Below are 13125 nucleotides of genomic sequence, written 5' to 3'. Positions count from 1 at the left end.
GATGCCCATTGTTAATAAGAAAGGAGGAAATTCAGGAAAGGACTCAACAAGTGTCAACAGAGAAGTTAGGAAAGAATCCAGAAGAGCTCGTTGTCTCTGAAGCCAAAGCAGAGCACGAAGCAGGAAGAGCTGTCCACAGTTCACAGAAGCACGCACACACCCGCAGGAAGAGAACCGAGCAGGAACGATTTTGAGCAAGAGAAGATTCCTGGTGACTTCGGATTCCTGTCTAAAGGATGGGGCTGCGAGTCATTACCACCACTTGATGACAGAAGGGGGCAGCAGAAAGCTGCCAGGGTGACCTGGTTGAATTAACTTCGATTTAGGAGATGAGAAGTGCAAGGGAGAAGCAGCAGGGAGTGCAGGAAAGCCTCCCGCTGATAATTGCAGAGGGCCCAGTTAGGGTGATTAGGTGGTTGAGGCACAGGAGAAGCTACCAGCACGATTCTCTAGCCCTAGAATGTCTTTTCTTCAAATACCCACTTTAGCATGGCTGGGCACTGAATGGTTCAGGTCTTAAGAGAAGTACCAGACTGTAGTACAGGGATCCCCAAACTTTTTACACAGGGGGCCAGTTCACTGTCCCTCAGACCGTTGGAGGGCCAGACTATTAAAAAAACTATGAACAAATTCCTATGCATACTGCACATATCTTATTTTAAAGTAAAAAAACAAAACGGGAACAAATACAATATTTAAAATAAAGAACAAATAAATTTAAATCAACAAACTGACCAGTATTTCAATGGAAACTATGCTCCTCTCACTGACCATCAATGAAAGAGGTGCCTCTTCTGGAAGTGCGGTGGGGGCCGGATAAATGGCCTCAGGGGGCAGCATGCAGCCCACGGCCCGTAGTTTGGGGACCCCCACTGTAGTATTTTGTCCAGAGCCTATTATCCACATTTAGCCACATTTAGGGTACAATTCCAGTAGTGATATGAAGAGTGGTGAATGAGCCTCTGTCTCCCTATAAGTTGCTCGTGAATGTCACCAGCAACCAGCAACCTTCCATATAGGTTTCTCTTATTACTCCATATTGTCTCTAGGTGTCACACTTGGCTGATTTCTGTGTTACTGCTGCTGAGCTTCCTTCGGCACGATCTCAACATAATTGCAGAAGTAAGGCTAGACCGTTTGAGTACTCCAGAAGGAATTGGTTCTGGCCAAGGCTTTTGTCACACTTGTTCCTGGAAGTGTAATGGGCAACACTGTTGGGACCAAGGTCAAGTTCAAGCTAGTGAGCCAAGGCAGGGAGGAGCAGGCTGGTGCTGTTGTGCTAGGAAGGCACGAGAGTTTAAAGACCCTCTAGGTGGTGGTTGGTGGGTTGTTGATGGATTCGTGAGGTGCTTATTGAGGACTAATGGGAGTGGTGTGTTTGAACCAGCTTGTACTGAGTCCTGAGAGCCAACTCTAAGCATCTCAGTGATATTGCATTTGTAGCTTGAAATTGGCCCTGAAGGGAATATTTATAGCACAAAAATTGGAAAATCAAACAAATGAGGTTCTTCACACCCTGCCCTGAATACTGGGGTTGGACGTTTACCCGAACATCACTGTCTAGGCACCAGCACAGTGTTAGGGCCTAATCTTGGTGTGGACAGAGGGAGAGAATTGCCTCACCTTTTCCATGTCTTCTCTCCTGGTTTTCTCACTGGAATGTCCAAAGCTGCTCAGTATTATAAACCACTACAGTAGAAGACAACCGTTTTCCCACCTACGCTCTGACTTTGTAGTCCTGGGTTCCACCCCCACTCCATGCCCTAGTTCCGGTATGAGGCCGCATGGTTTGGATCAGGTCTCAGAGCCGGTTGTGTGGCAGAGGGGTGACTTGACGCAAAGCTTAGACTAGCAAACAAGAAAAGCAGCATTCCCTCTGCTGCTTGTTAACTTGGGTGAGACAAATATCCTTCCCAAACCTGAGTTTTGGGTCTGTAAAATAAAGGGGTGTGGTCTAGTTATTTCTGCTCTGACCTTTTGAATTATAAACCTAATTTTATTTTAAATGTCAAGTATCTATAAACTTGGAGAGGGTTACCTGTCGTCATCTCTAATACTTTTGTCCAAGCTTCCATTTGTACTAAACCATCTCTTTGTTTTCCCAAAATATATTGTGTCAACTCCCTGAGGGCCCTTGTATTTATTGTTCTCTTTTTATGAGATGTCCTGCCTTCTCCTCTATCCATCTGAAAAAACCCCTGCTCCTTGTGGTATGGTCAGATTGAGTGACCACCACTGTAAAGCATTTTGGGACTCTCTCAGCACACTTTAACGCCCTGTTTTGCCGTTGCTCAGAGTCCTGGCACCTACCTTTTACCCTCAGCAGAGCTGGAAGTTCCGCAGTAAGGAGTCTGGCTGCATGTGTGGGGACTCCAGAGTCTCTATGGGCTCCACTTCCTATTTGTCTTCTTGAGTTCATGTACTCCATTTGGTTTGGCTGAGCTTTAAATTATGCTACTGCCTGATTTTTAGTTCTCTGCCCACTACTCCCCTTTGTACGTGATGTGTCAGGATCCCTTTGATATTATTTCCATTCCCTTTTTGTTCCTGACCCCTGCAGGCCATTTCTCTCACCTTATTCCCATGCCTGTTTCAATTCCTAAAATATCAATACTAAGCCTGGTCGTAGACCTAATTCCCTAAATGCCTGAGAGGGGAGTTCTAGCTTGCAAAATCTTTAGAGTAGAAATTATTCTTTCACCTAGGTGTCCTCGATGCTTATAGTCATGTCTGGAACACAGATGTGCTCAGTGGATGTTCAGTCAATGAATGAATACATGAATGAATAGGGTGAGAAGCAGTAGTCTAGCAGAAGATCCTAGTTAGGGGCTACCAGTGAAAAGCAAGCTTAATCTTATTTCTTGAACATTGGTTACTGAGTTTTGATTTTGCCTTAGGGATTGGTAATCCTCAACCCTTTTAGGGCCTCAAGGAGGATATAAAAAAAACTGGGTATTTTTAATAATGTACAATGTACAAATATTTGCACAGAATTTCAGTGTCTTCAAAAATTCCCTTGAAGCCCTGGCCGGTTGGCTCAGCGGTAGAGCGTCGGCCTGGCATGCGGGGGACCTGGGTTCGATTCTCGGCCAGGGCACATAGGAGAAGCGCCCATTTGCTTCTCCACCCCTCCGCCGCGCTTTCCTCTCTGTCTCTCTCTTCCCCTCCCGCAGCCAAGGCTCCATTGGAGCAAAGATGGCCCGGGCGCTGGGGATGGCTCCTTGGCCTAGGCCCCAGGCGCTAGAGTGGCTCTGGTCGCGGCAGAGCATCGCCCCCTGGTGGGCAGAGCATCGCTCCTGGTGGGCGTGCCGGGTGGATCCCGGTGGGGCGCATGCGGAAGTCTGTCTGACTGTCTCTCCCCGTTTCCAGCTTCAGAAAAAAATACAAAAAAAAAAAAAAAATTCTCTTGAATCCCATCTATAAATAATCCCTGTTATACATGATGGAGAAACATCGAAAGATTTAAAGTCTGGAAATGACATAATAAAAACTATGCTTAAAGGAGGTGTTCAGAATTCTCTGGAAGGCTGGGAACTCTGAAGAACTTGAGGATCTGGGGATAAGGTGATGAGGTCTTGAGATGGAGTATGATGCAGTGTGAATAAAAGAAATGGTCAAATACCTAGAGACATTGGAACCAAAGAGTAGAGAGGCTTGATTATCAATTTTATGGAGGAACCAAATAATAATTGTCCTGTGCTCTTGAAAAAAGGACCTTAAAGAAGTTAAAGTCTGAAGTATTGATGAGACAATTGATCAATAATCATCACTTTTTTCAAAGACAGATACTGGCACATGTAAAATAAATTCCTATTTCCAAATATATTGACTCATTTGTTGGGAACAATTAGTTTACATCCCCAATTATGCAATGACCTAGTCATTACTGGCGTAGGAATTTAGGGGAGAGAGCAGAAATAGGAAGGAGGGATAGCTTACAGTGGAGCAAACATGTAAAACCTGGCGCCTTTCCCTCTCTCCTTCCATCTTTCCCTTTCTTCCTTCCTTTCTATCTCATTAATATAAACTAGAACGCACTTTTCTGTGAATTACATTTTCTAACCATTTTTAACATGAAATATACCTTTTCTTCTGTTTGGTGCTCAATTCAAACAAAATACCTCTCTGTAAAACCTGTGCTTAATGCTGTTGTGCTTCCGCTGAGTTCAGGTTGAGCAAGTCTCTCCTACCTCAACGACTGCCAATTTTAATTTAGGATATTGCTTGTGTGCATGGAGCATGAGTAACTCTGCCTAGAAATGCATGAAAAGCATGAAAATTTAGAAGATATCAGGCTTAGCACAAATTAAGACTAGGTATTAAGGATGGTCTGAGGGGATAAAGCTGAATAAATTTAAGTATGTGTGAAAAGATCAATACCAGCTCAGTCGTTTGGAAATTCCTTTGATCACGCCTCTATCAGAAGTTAGGCAAAGGCGGTCCATTTTGCTCTTACTAGGTTTTCTACAACGTTTAATAATTTCCTCTCTGATTTCTTTGTTTCTTCTGCCCTTTTACTTTCCTTTGCTCTTGTCTGTGAGCAAACACTCCTTGTGAGACTTAGCTCTTTATCTTAGTTATCTATTTGCTTCCACGAAAATGGATCCATTTATTATGCTCTTTCTTCTTTACCTTGCCAGTTTCTTTCTTGCCTCCTCACCTGTGTGCAGACAAGCTTAAATGGGCTCAGACGGCTTGCTATCATTTTTAGTAGTCATCCTTCCTTTCTCCTGCCTTTCTTTGCTCAGGCTCTGTGTAGCTGATTTTTTTTTTTTTTTTGCCTCACCCCCAGCATATTTTTGCATTAATTAAGAGGCATGGTAGATTATGCTATGATAACAAATAAATACTCCACTCTCAGATGCTGAGTGAAACAGAGGTGTGTATCCCTTCACATGACAGTCTGATACAGGCTGGGTGGGCGGCTTCTCTCCCAGTGGCAAATCAGAGGCTGAGGCTATGTCCAGTCCAACACTGCCATGTCCAGGTGGTTGAGTCCTTTGATTCAGCCACACAGCCAAGGAAAACGCGCACATGGAGATGATACACTTGACTCTAACTGCCCAGACCAGAGGAGATGCCTCATTTCCCCTAATGTTTCGTCAGTGAGAAATAGTCGTATCGCCCCACTGTGGTGCACGAAGGCTGGGAAATGTGGAGGAACACATGGATTTTTGATGCGCAATAATGGTCTTGTCTCTATCCCCATTTCCTCAATATCGTGTTTCTCACCTCTTTGAAGAAGTAAAAGAGCAGATCACAGTCTGATGACATTTTATGTTTAGTGGCACCTGCGCATCTCTGTGTCCTTCAGGTGGCAGCTGGCCAGTGCTTTGGAAGGAGGCGTTATGAATACTAAACTGAATACAAAATTTGAAATTTTAAACTGGCTTACACTGGACTGAATTTTCAAAATATTCAAACTGACCAGAAAGCTATACAAGGAGTCAGGAAAGAAAGATTTGACAAAGCATATTTGAAAGCAGTGACTGGGAAAAATAAAATTGTCTAATATTTATACCTTATTGGTTTAAGACTGTTGGGCAAATGAGTTTGTAAAATATAATTTTTGAGTTTGCTCACTTTTATTATTAAAAATGGCACTGGTCTGTGAAATTGCTAATTACCTTCCTGCTTGGGAAGGGCCATTGTTACGCTAATGTTGCTGGAGGATGGGTTTTCACACCAAGAAAAGTTTGTGAAGAAGCAGAAGAAGGAGGAAGAAGGAAGCCAAGATGGCAGAGAAGGAGGAGGGAGCCAAGATGGCAGGGTGCTGAAGGAGAAGCCAGTTTGTGCAGAGAGGAGAAGGAAGAAGGTGTGCAGATGGGGAACCAGGACTGACTGAGACTGGTGGGGGCCTTTGATTCTAGGATAAACCAGAGAAGATTCTCCTGGTTGTGGAACCGGAGAACATATGAGTGGCTTTGGGAGCCCTAAGTGAAAGGGAAGTGTTTTCCCTCTGTGTGTGTTTTACTCACCTGCCAGTGAGAGGTTAGAATAAAGAAATGGGCCATCATTTTTTGGTTCCACTGTTTTTTTACTGTCTGCCTGAATCTAATGGGAACCTGCATTTGAATGGCAGCAATGACAGTGGCTACTGGCCTTACAACTGGTGTCCTTTGTGGCAGGATTCGGATCAGATTGGTATGGAGCCACCACCACCCTTGAGGGGTGAGGTAGAGGACTGGTTGTTGTCATGGTTCCCCATGACTGTCATTTTGGGGATGGTGGGATGGCTGATTTTTACATCCCTGAGAGAAGAAACAGAGAGCTCTGCGCAAGAGGCTGCCTGAAGCCTGCCAACTGAGGAGCTGAAGGAGTTGGAATGGCCATGGGAGAAAGAGATGCAGATCCTGGAACTGGAACAAGCACCGGAGAAGGAGACTGCACAGGTCCGTGAGTTGCACTTTGCCTTGGAAGTTGAACATTGGCAGGAACAGTTGTTCGAGAAGCAATTGTGGGTTCAGCTTCACAAGAGCCGGCAGCTGCAGGAGCCTAAGATGGAGCTGTGCTGGTGAAGTGGATCTGAGTCAGCAGTAGCTGTCATTTCCAGCTTCTCTTCTGAGGATGAGAAGGTTGGAGTTGCCATCTGCAGTCTCTAGAAGGTAAAAGCCCAGCAGCAAGGAGTACCTACTATGCCCCTGGTAGGTTTGCAATTGTGGGACATAGGGGTGGATGGCAACATGCTCTCTGGAACAGAGATGGAAATGTTGGCCACCATTGCCATGTGCTACTCCTTGAGACAGAGTCTTATGAGCTGCCAGGATGGAAGAGATGAGGGGGGAGGCCTGAGGTCCCATGTACATGGACTGACTCTTGGGCTGCAACCAGAGGGGGCACCAGCTCACATGTTGGATGGACATATGACTTTTAGAAAATGTGAGAGATCCTGGCACTGGTCTGTGAAATTACTAATTATCTTCCTGCTTGGGAAGGGCCACTGTTATGCTAATGTTGCTGGAGGAGGGGTTTTTGCACCAAGAAAAGTTTGTGAAAAAGCAGAAGAAGGAGGAAGAAGGAAGCCAAGATGGCAGAGAAGAAGGAGGGAGCCAAGATGGCAGGGTGCTGAAGGAGAAGCCAGTTTGTGCAGGGAGGAGAAGGAAGAAGGTGTGCAGATGGGGAACCACGGCTGACTGAGACTGGTGGGGGCCTTTGATTCTAGGATAAACCAGAGAAGATTCTCCTGGTTGTGGAACCGGAGAACATATGAGTGGCTTTGGGAGCCCTAAGTGAAAGGGAAGTGTTTTCCCTCTGTGTGTGTTTTACTTGCCTGGCTGTGCGAGGCTGGAATAAAGGAATGGCCCACCATTTTTTGGCTCCACCATTTCTTTACTGTGTGCCCGAATCTAATGGGAACCTGCATCTGAATGGCAGTGATGGTGGCGGCTACTGGCCTTACAAAGACTGTCTAATATAAAAGTTATGTTTAGTTTAGAGAGTGATATAATTAAATAAAAATATGCAACATTTTATTGTTAAATGAAACAAAAAGCTAATAAAATCATTTATTGTCTTTGAATAAGCTTAAGCAATTATTTTACATCAGTTTAGATAACAAAAAGGGAAACTTAATCATATTTTAAATTAAATTCAAAGATAGATCTTCTAAAAATAATTGAGGTTTGGTGAATGCCCTTCTGCTAAGAGTGCTGTGAAACTCTCATAATTAGATTAATGTGTTTAATTCCCCTGGAGTAATGCAGTGAGTGTGAATCAGCCCTAATCATAAAGTACATCACTTCTAAACAAAGTAACTGCTCTTGAATGTCCTCACAATGCCCTCCTGCATGGAGTGTTTAAATTTTAATAAATTCTCATACACGTTTTTAACTTCTAGGGACTTTAGCATGAATTATAATGTAAAGATAAAGTTTGATTAATAACATATGCCCGTGGACAATTAAAAAGAACTCTTCTATTATAAAAAATACTTTAGCCTGACCAGGTGGTGGCGCAGTGGATAGAGCATCGGACTGGGATGTGGAAGGACCCAGGTTCGAGACCCTGAGGTTGCCAGCTTGAGCGCGGGCTCATCTGGCTTGAGCAAAGAGCTCACCAGCTTAGAACCAAGGTCGCTGGCTCCAGCAGGGGGTTACTCGGTCTGCTGAAGGCCCGCGGTCAAGGCACATGTGAGAAAGCAATCAATGAACAACTAAGAAGTCGCAATGCTCAACGAGAAACTGATGATTGATGCTTCTCATCTCTCTCCGTTCCTGTCTGTCTGTCCCTGTCTATCTCTGCCTCTGTAAAAAAACAACAACAAAAAAAACACAAAAACAAAACAAAAAAAAATACTTTAGGTATCAAGCAAATGACTCAGATAATATTCAAAGGGCTGGTACATACCTGATATGTTATCTCAATCTTCTTTTTTTTTTAAGCCATCACTCCACAACCTGCTTTTTTTTTTTTTTTTTTTTTTTCTGAAGTTGGAAATGGGGAGGCAGTCAGACAGACTCCCACATGCGCCCGACCGGGATCCACCCGGCATGCCCACCAGGGGGCGATGCTCTGCCCATCTGGGGCGTTGCTCTGTCGCAGCCAGAGCCATTCTAGCACCTGAGGCAGAGGCCATGGAGCCAACTTTGCTCCAACGGAGTCTCAGCTGCGGGAGGGGAAGAGAGAGACAGAGAGAAAGGAGAGGGGGAAGGGTGGAGAAGCAGATGGGCGCTTCTTCTGTGTGCCCTGGCCGAGAATCGAACCCGGGACTCCTGCACAGCAGGCCGACACTCTACCACTGAGCCAACCGGCCAGGGCCTCTGCTTTGTTTTTAAAGACTTCTAGAGCAAATGATTTCAACATCATACATCTAAACCAACCTTCTGGTTACTGAACTAAATCTGTATATTATTGATTATACTGAATATTCTTTATTAAGTATTTCTTAAAGCTAAGCCTATTGTGTTCCTATAACTTTTCTTACTTATTACTTATTTGTATCAATTTTTTGCTCCTCATGAATAAAGTTCAGTTGTCACTTGGTTTTAAAATTGGAAGGATCCCACTAGAACATCTAAGGTACATATGGACATCTAGCTAATTTTGCAGAGTCTAAGGAAGCCTGCAACTTCATTTGATTAGTGGCAGAGCTGGGACTCAGTTGATCTTCATGCCAGTACTTTGTGCCTTATCTAATAACTTCTCCATTGTGTGTCCCTCTTATATACATAGTGTGGATGGAAAGGCTGATTTGGGGTTTATGCAAGCAGGATTAATATTGATAACCAAAGAGCACTATGGACAAATCGCTTATAGACAAAATAAAATCAAAATTATTATTTTTAATTATACAGTAATTTGTTTGATTAATTACTGTCTGTCTGACTTACTGAATTATAAGCTCCAAGATAGCAGTAATTATTAATACATTTGAAATTGTATTTTGAGAACAGGCATATGGTTGCCATTTCTTTTCTTCTCTTTTCTACTTTCTTTTCTTTTCTTTTAGTGAGAGATAGGGGGAAGGGACAGACAGGAAGGGAGAGAGGTGAGAAGCATCAATTCTTCATTGTGGCACCTTTGTTGTTCATTGATTTCTTTCTCATTGTGCCTTGATGGGGGCTCCAGCCGAGCCAGTGACCCCTTGCTCAAGCCAGCACCCTTTGGGCTCAAGCTAGCAACCATGGGTCATGTCTATGACCCTGCTCTAGAGCCAGCAACCCCATGCTCAAACTGGTGAGCCCTTGTTCAAGCTGGATGATCCCATGCTCAAGCTGGTGACCTCAGGGTTTTGAACCTAAATCTTAAGCATCCCAGGCCGATGCTCTATCCATTGCTCCTCAGGCATGATTGCCATTTCTTAAAGAGATATTTAATTTGGCAATTTATAATTTCTCCTTAAGTATTGTCTCTAATATTATATTAGCAGTTCCACAGGTAATTTCCAAGTTCTGAAATTTGTAAATTTTATGATCACTTTATTTTTATAATGTTATCTTTTAGAGCAGTGTTTTTCAACCAGTATGCCGCGGCACACTAGTGTGCCGTGAGACATGGTCAGGTGTGCCGTGTGGAAATTAAACATGGGTCCCCAAACTATGGCCCGCGGAGACGATTTATCCAGCCCACCGCCAGCCATCTCCATCCGAACATAAACATTCCCCTCACAATCCCTCCAGCTATCAGCGACAGAAAGAGTGGAGGCACAGGGAACGCTCACTGACCAAACACCTTCTAGGATTCATCCCGATCACTAGTGATGAACCAATAGTAGGCTGCCTCTCATCCACACCCAGGAAGGTCCCCACTCAGGCTGCCGTGCACTTGTCATTATGTGACTGCAGCAAGTAGGTGAAGCTGCTACTCCTCCCCATGGTCCCGATTTCTAATCCTGGTCAGGACTGGAGGTAAATGTTGCCACCACTAGATGAAGCCTCAGCCTCAGCTAGTTATGTCTATCCTGATGGTGTATATAGATATTTGACCTTTTTCTTTTTAAAAGAGGCCCCCGCAGAGGGTGATATACAATGCATCACAATGTTATCTATATTGTATATGGCCTCCTGAAGGGTCATCTTCTTAAAGAGCTCAAATCTCTATATACACCATCAAAACAGACAGAACCAAGGCCCCTGCACCCAGCTGACCATGGGATTTGAACCCACAAACTCAGGGAGAACTCTGGTATTTATCAGAATTCTTACCTAGAAAGCAAACTTCTCAATCTGACAGTAGAGATGCTCTGAGGACTTATGATGTTACACAAGTACCCAACATTTTCTAAAATTGATTTTGTCCAGTCTCTATATAGAGAGAGTATTTGGCAAATTGATTTGAACCCACAACCTTGATGAAAGCTCCAGTATCTATTAGCGAGACTGTATATATGAGGGGATACATGGGACTGTATATATGAGGGGTTACATGGGACTGTATATATGAGGTTACATGGGACTGTATATGAGGGGATGTTACGTGGGACTGTATATGAGGGGATGTTACGTGGGACTGTATATGAGGGGATGTTATGTGGGACCGTATTTATAAGGGGATGTTACGTGGGACTGTATATATGAGGGGGTTATCCTTTTTTATTTAACTTTTTTTTAATAAATGTAATTTATTTAAACTTTAAATAAATTCTAACAGAGTGTCATTTTGTGTCATTTTGGTAGGTGGTGTGCCCCAGGATTTTGTAAATGTAAAAAATGTGCCTGGCTCAAAAAAGGTTGAAAATCATTGTTTTAGAGTAAATGCTAAACATATGTGTATAGAAAAAATAAAATAAAATAAATTTATCTATCTATCTATCTATCTATCTACTATATATTTCTGAATGTCATCTCATCAGAAAAGACACACTTTAGCTCTCTCTTGGAATTTTTGATATTGTTCTAAAGGATATTTCTACTGCACTACATGTTAATTGCATCACTTTAAAGTAGACAAGTGGATCAATGAGCTATCTTATAAATTGAGACTGAGTATTGATGGAACTGTCCATTGATGTCTTTCATTGACAGCTCATTTAACCTGCAGTTTGTCCAAACCTGCAGGTTAGGAGATAACTGAAGGTGTCACTACAAATGAATTATAGTCTTTTCTCCCCCTTGATTTGACTTTGTATTAAAGTGTCAAAGAATACATTAATATATTATCATACGAAAGTTAACTACAATAGCAGTTACAGAGCAGAAGCTAAAATTCTTTCTTAATAATTTTTTTTAGTACGTTCAGGCTACCAAAACAACAAAATATTATAGACCGGATAGCTTAAACAACAGAAATTTATTTTCTCATAGTTCTGGAGGCTGGAAATCTGAGATTATGGTGACAGGATGACCAGGTTTCGATGAAAGCTTTTTTTCTGGCTTGCAGAAGGCTGCCTTCTCACTGTGTGCTCACAGGGTGAACAGAGACAGCAAGCTGTCTGGTGTCTTTTCTTGTAAGGTCACTAATCCCATGAAGAAGGTACCATAATCATGACCTCATCTAAGCCCAATTACCTCCCAAAAGCCCCATCTTTCAACACTATCACATTGTGGGGTACGGCTTCAACATATAAATTTTGCAGGGTTACAAGTCAGTCCACAGCAATAATATACATGAACATTTGTGTTGTTTGCTAGTTTATATAAAGTGCATTATGTACCAAGATCTGCCCTAAGCAATATTTGCATGTATATATACATTTTGCAGGTAAGGAAACATGGATTTAGAGAAAACATAGAGCTCCTAAGTACAGAGCCAGGACTCAAATTAGGATGTTTGACCATAAAGTCCATGCCTTAAACACTTCTCCCCAAGATACTCTAAGCCCTCACTCTTTCCATATAACCCTCCTTAGAGGTAACACTGCCAACAAGTGGTGCAAGTTCTTCTAAGCCCATTTATAGACTAGACCATTTTGGCTCTTTGTTTTTATTTTTTATTTTTTTGGTCACTGTATTTACCAGGAGAGTAATGTAGCATATGGCATATAGAACAGAACATACTAAGCCTCTGGGCTGTTCTTCTTTCTGTATCTACCCCACCCCACCCACTTACCTCATTAAATGCCTATCAGTCCTTCAGATTTCAACTTAGCACTATTATGGAGGCCTTCTTGGCTGCCCACTCTTTTTATTCTAGAGTAAGAAAATAAGATCCAGAGAGGTGGAATGAAGTTCAAGATGCTGCTGTGCTACTTGGTATCAGAGCTAGAATGAGAATTCATGGCCCTTGATTTAGTCAAGAGTTCTATTTCAGCTCACCACTTTGATGGTCTGGAACTCAAACTCACCACTTGTAACTCAAGGGAGAAATTCATAAGAGTACTACTACAGTGTTGTACTTTGGCTTATTTTGGAGAAGTACACTTTATATGTTGAAACCATAAGCTGATTCTTTTAAAAAGCAGCAGAAAAATAATAGCGGCCACTCTAGATTTCAGCACAAGGTACAAAATAATATTTTGAAATTAGTACTGTGAAAGACAAGGTCATTTTATTATAAGTTACATGAAGGTATGGAGGCAGTATAACTATACTATTAGAAAAGCAGAGAGGATTAAATTATTATAATAATTTAAATCTAACTGTATCAGTGACTATATATTAGCTGCCTATTGTTACCAGCAAATTATCATAAACTCAGCAGCTCAGAACAACACATTTATTATTTTATAACTGTATGGGTCAGAAGTCT

General features: G+C 42.5%; 1 non-coding gene across 1 annotated transcript; it reads right to left on the bottom strand.

Annotated features, from left to right (window-relative positions):
- Positions 1-8681: 8681 nt before the first annotated feature.
- On the bottom strand, positions 8682-8757 carry TRNAS-GCU (transfer RNA serine (anticodon GCU)). The gene has a single exon. It is a non-coding gene; the product is annotated as a tRNA-Ser (tRNA).
- Positions 8758-13125: the final 4368 nt, after the last annotated feature.

The sequence above is a fragment of the Saccopteryx bilineata genome, chromosome 1 (assembly GCF_036850765.1).
Source record: "Saccopteryx bilineata isolate mSacBil1 chromosome 1, mSacBil1_pri_phased_curated, whole genome shotgun sequence".
NCBI classification, from domain to species: Eukaryota; Metazoa; Chordata; class Mammalia; order Chiroptera; family Emballonuridae; genus Saccopteryx; species Saccopteryx bilineata.
This window is presented reverse-complemented; position numbering and strand designations above follow the sequence as displayed.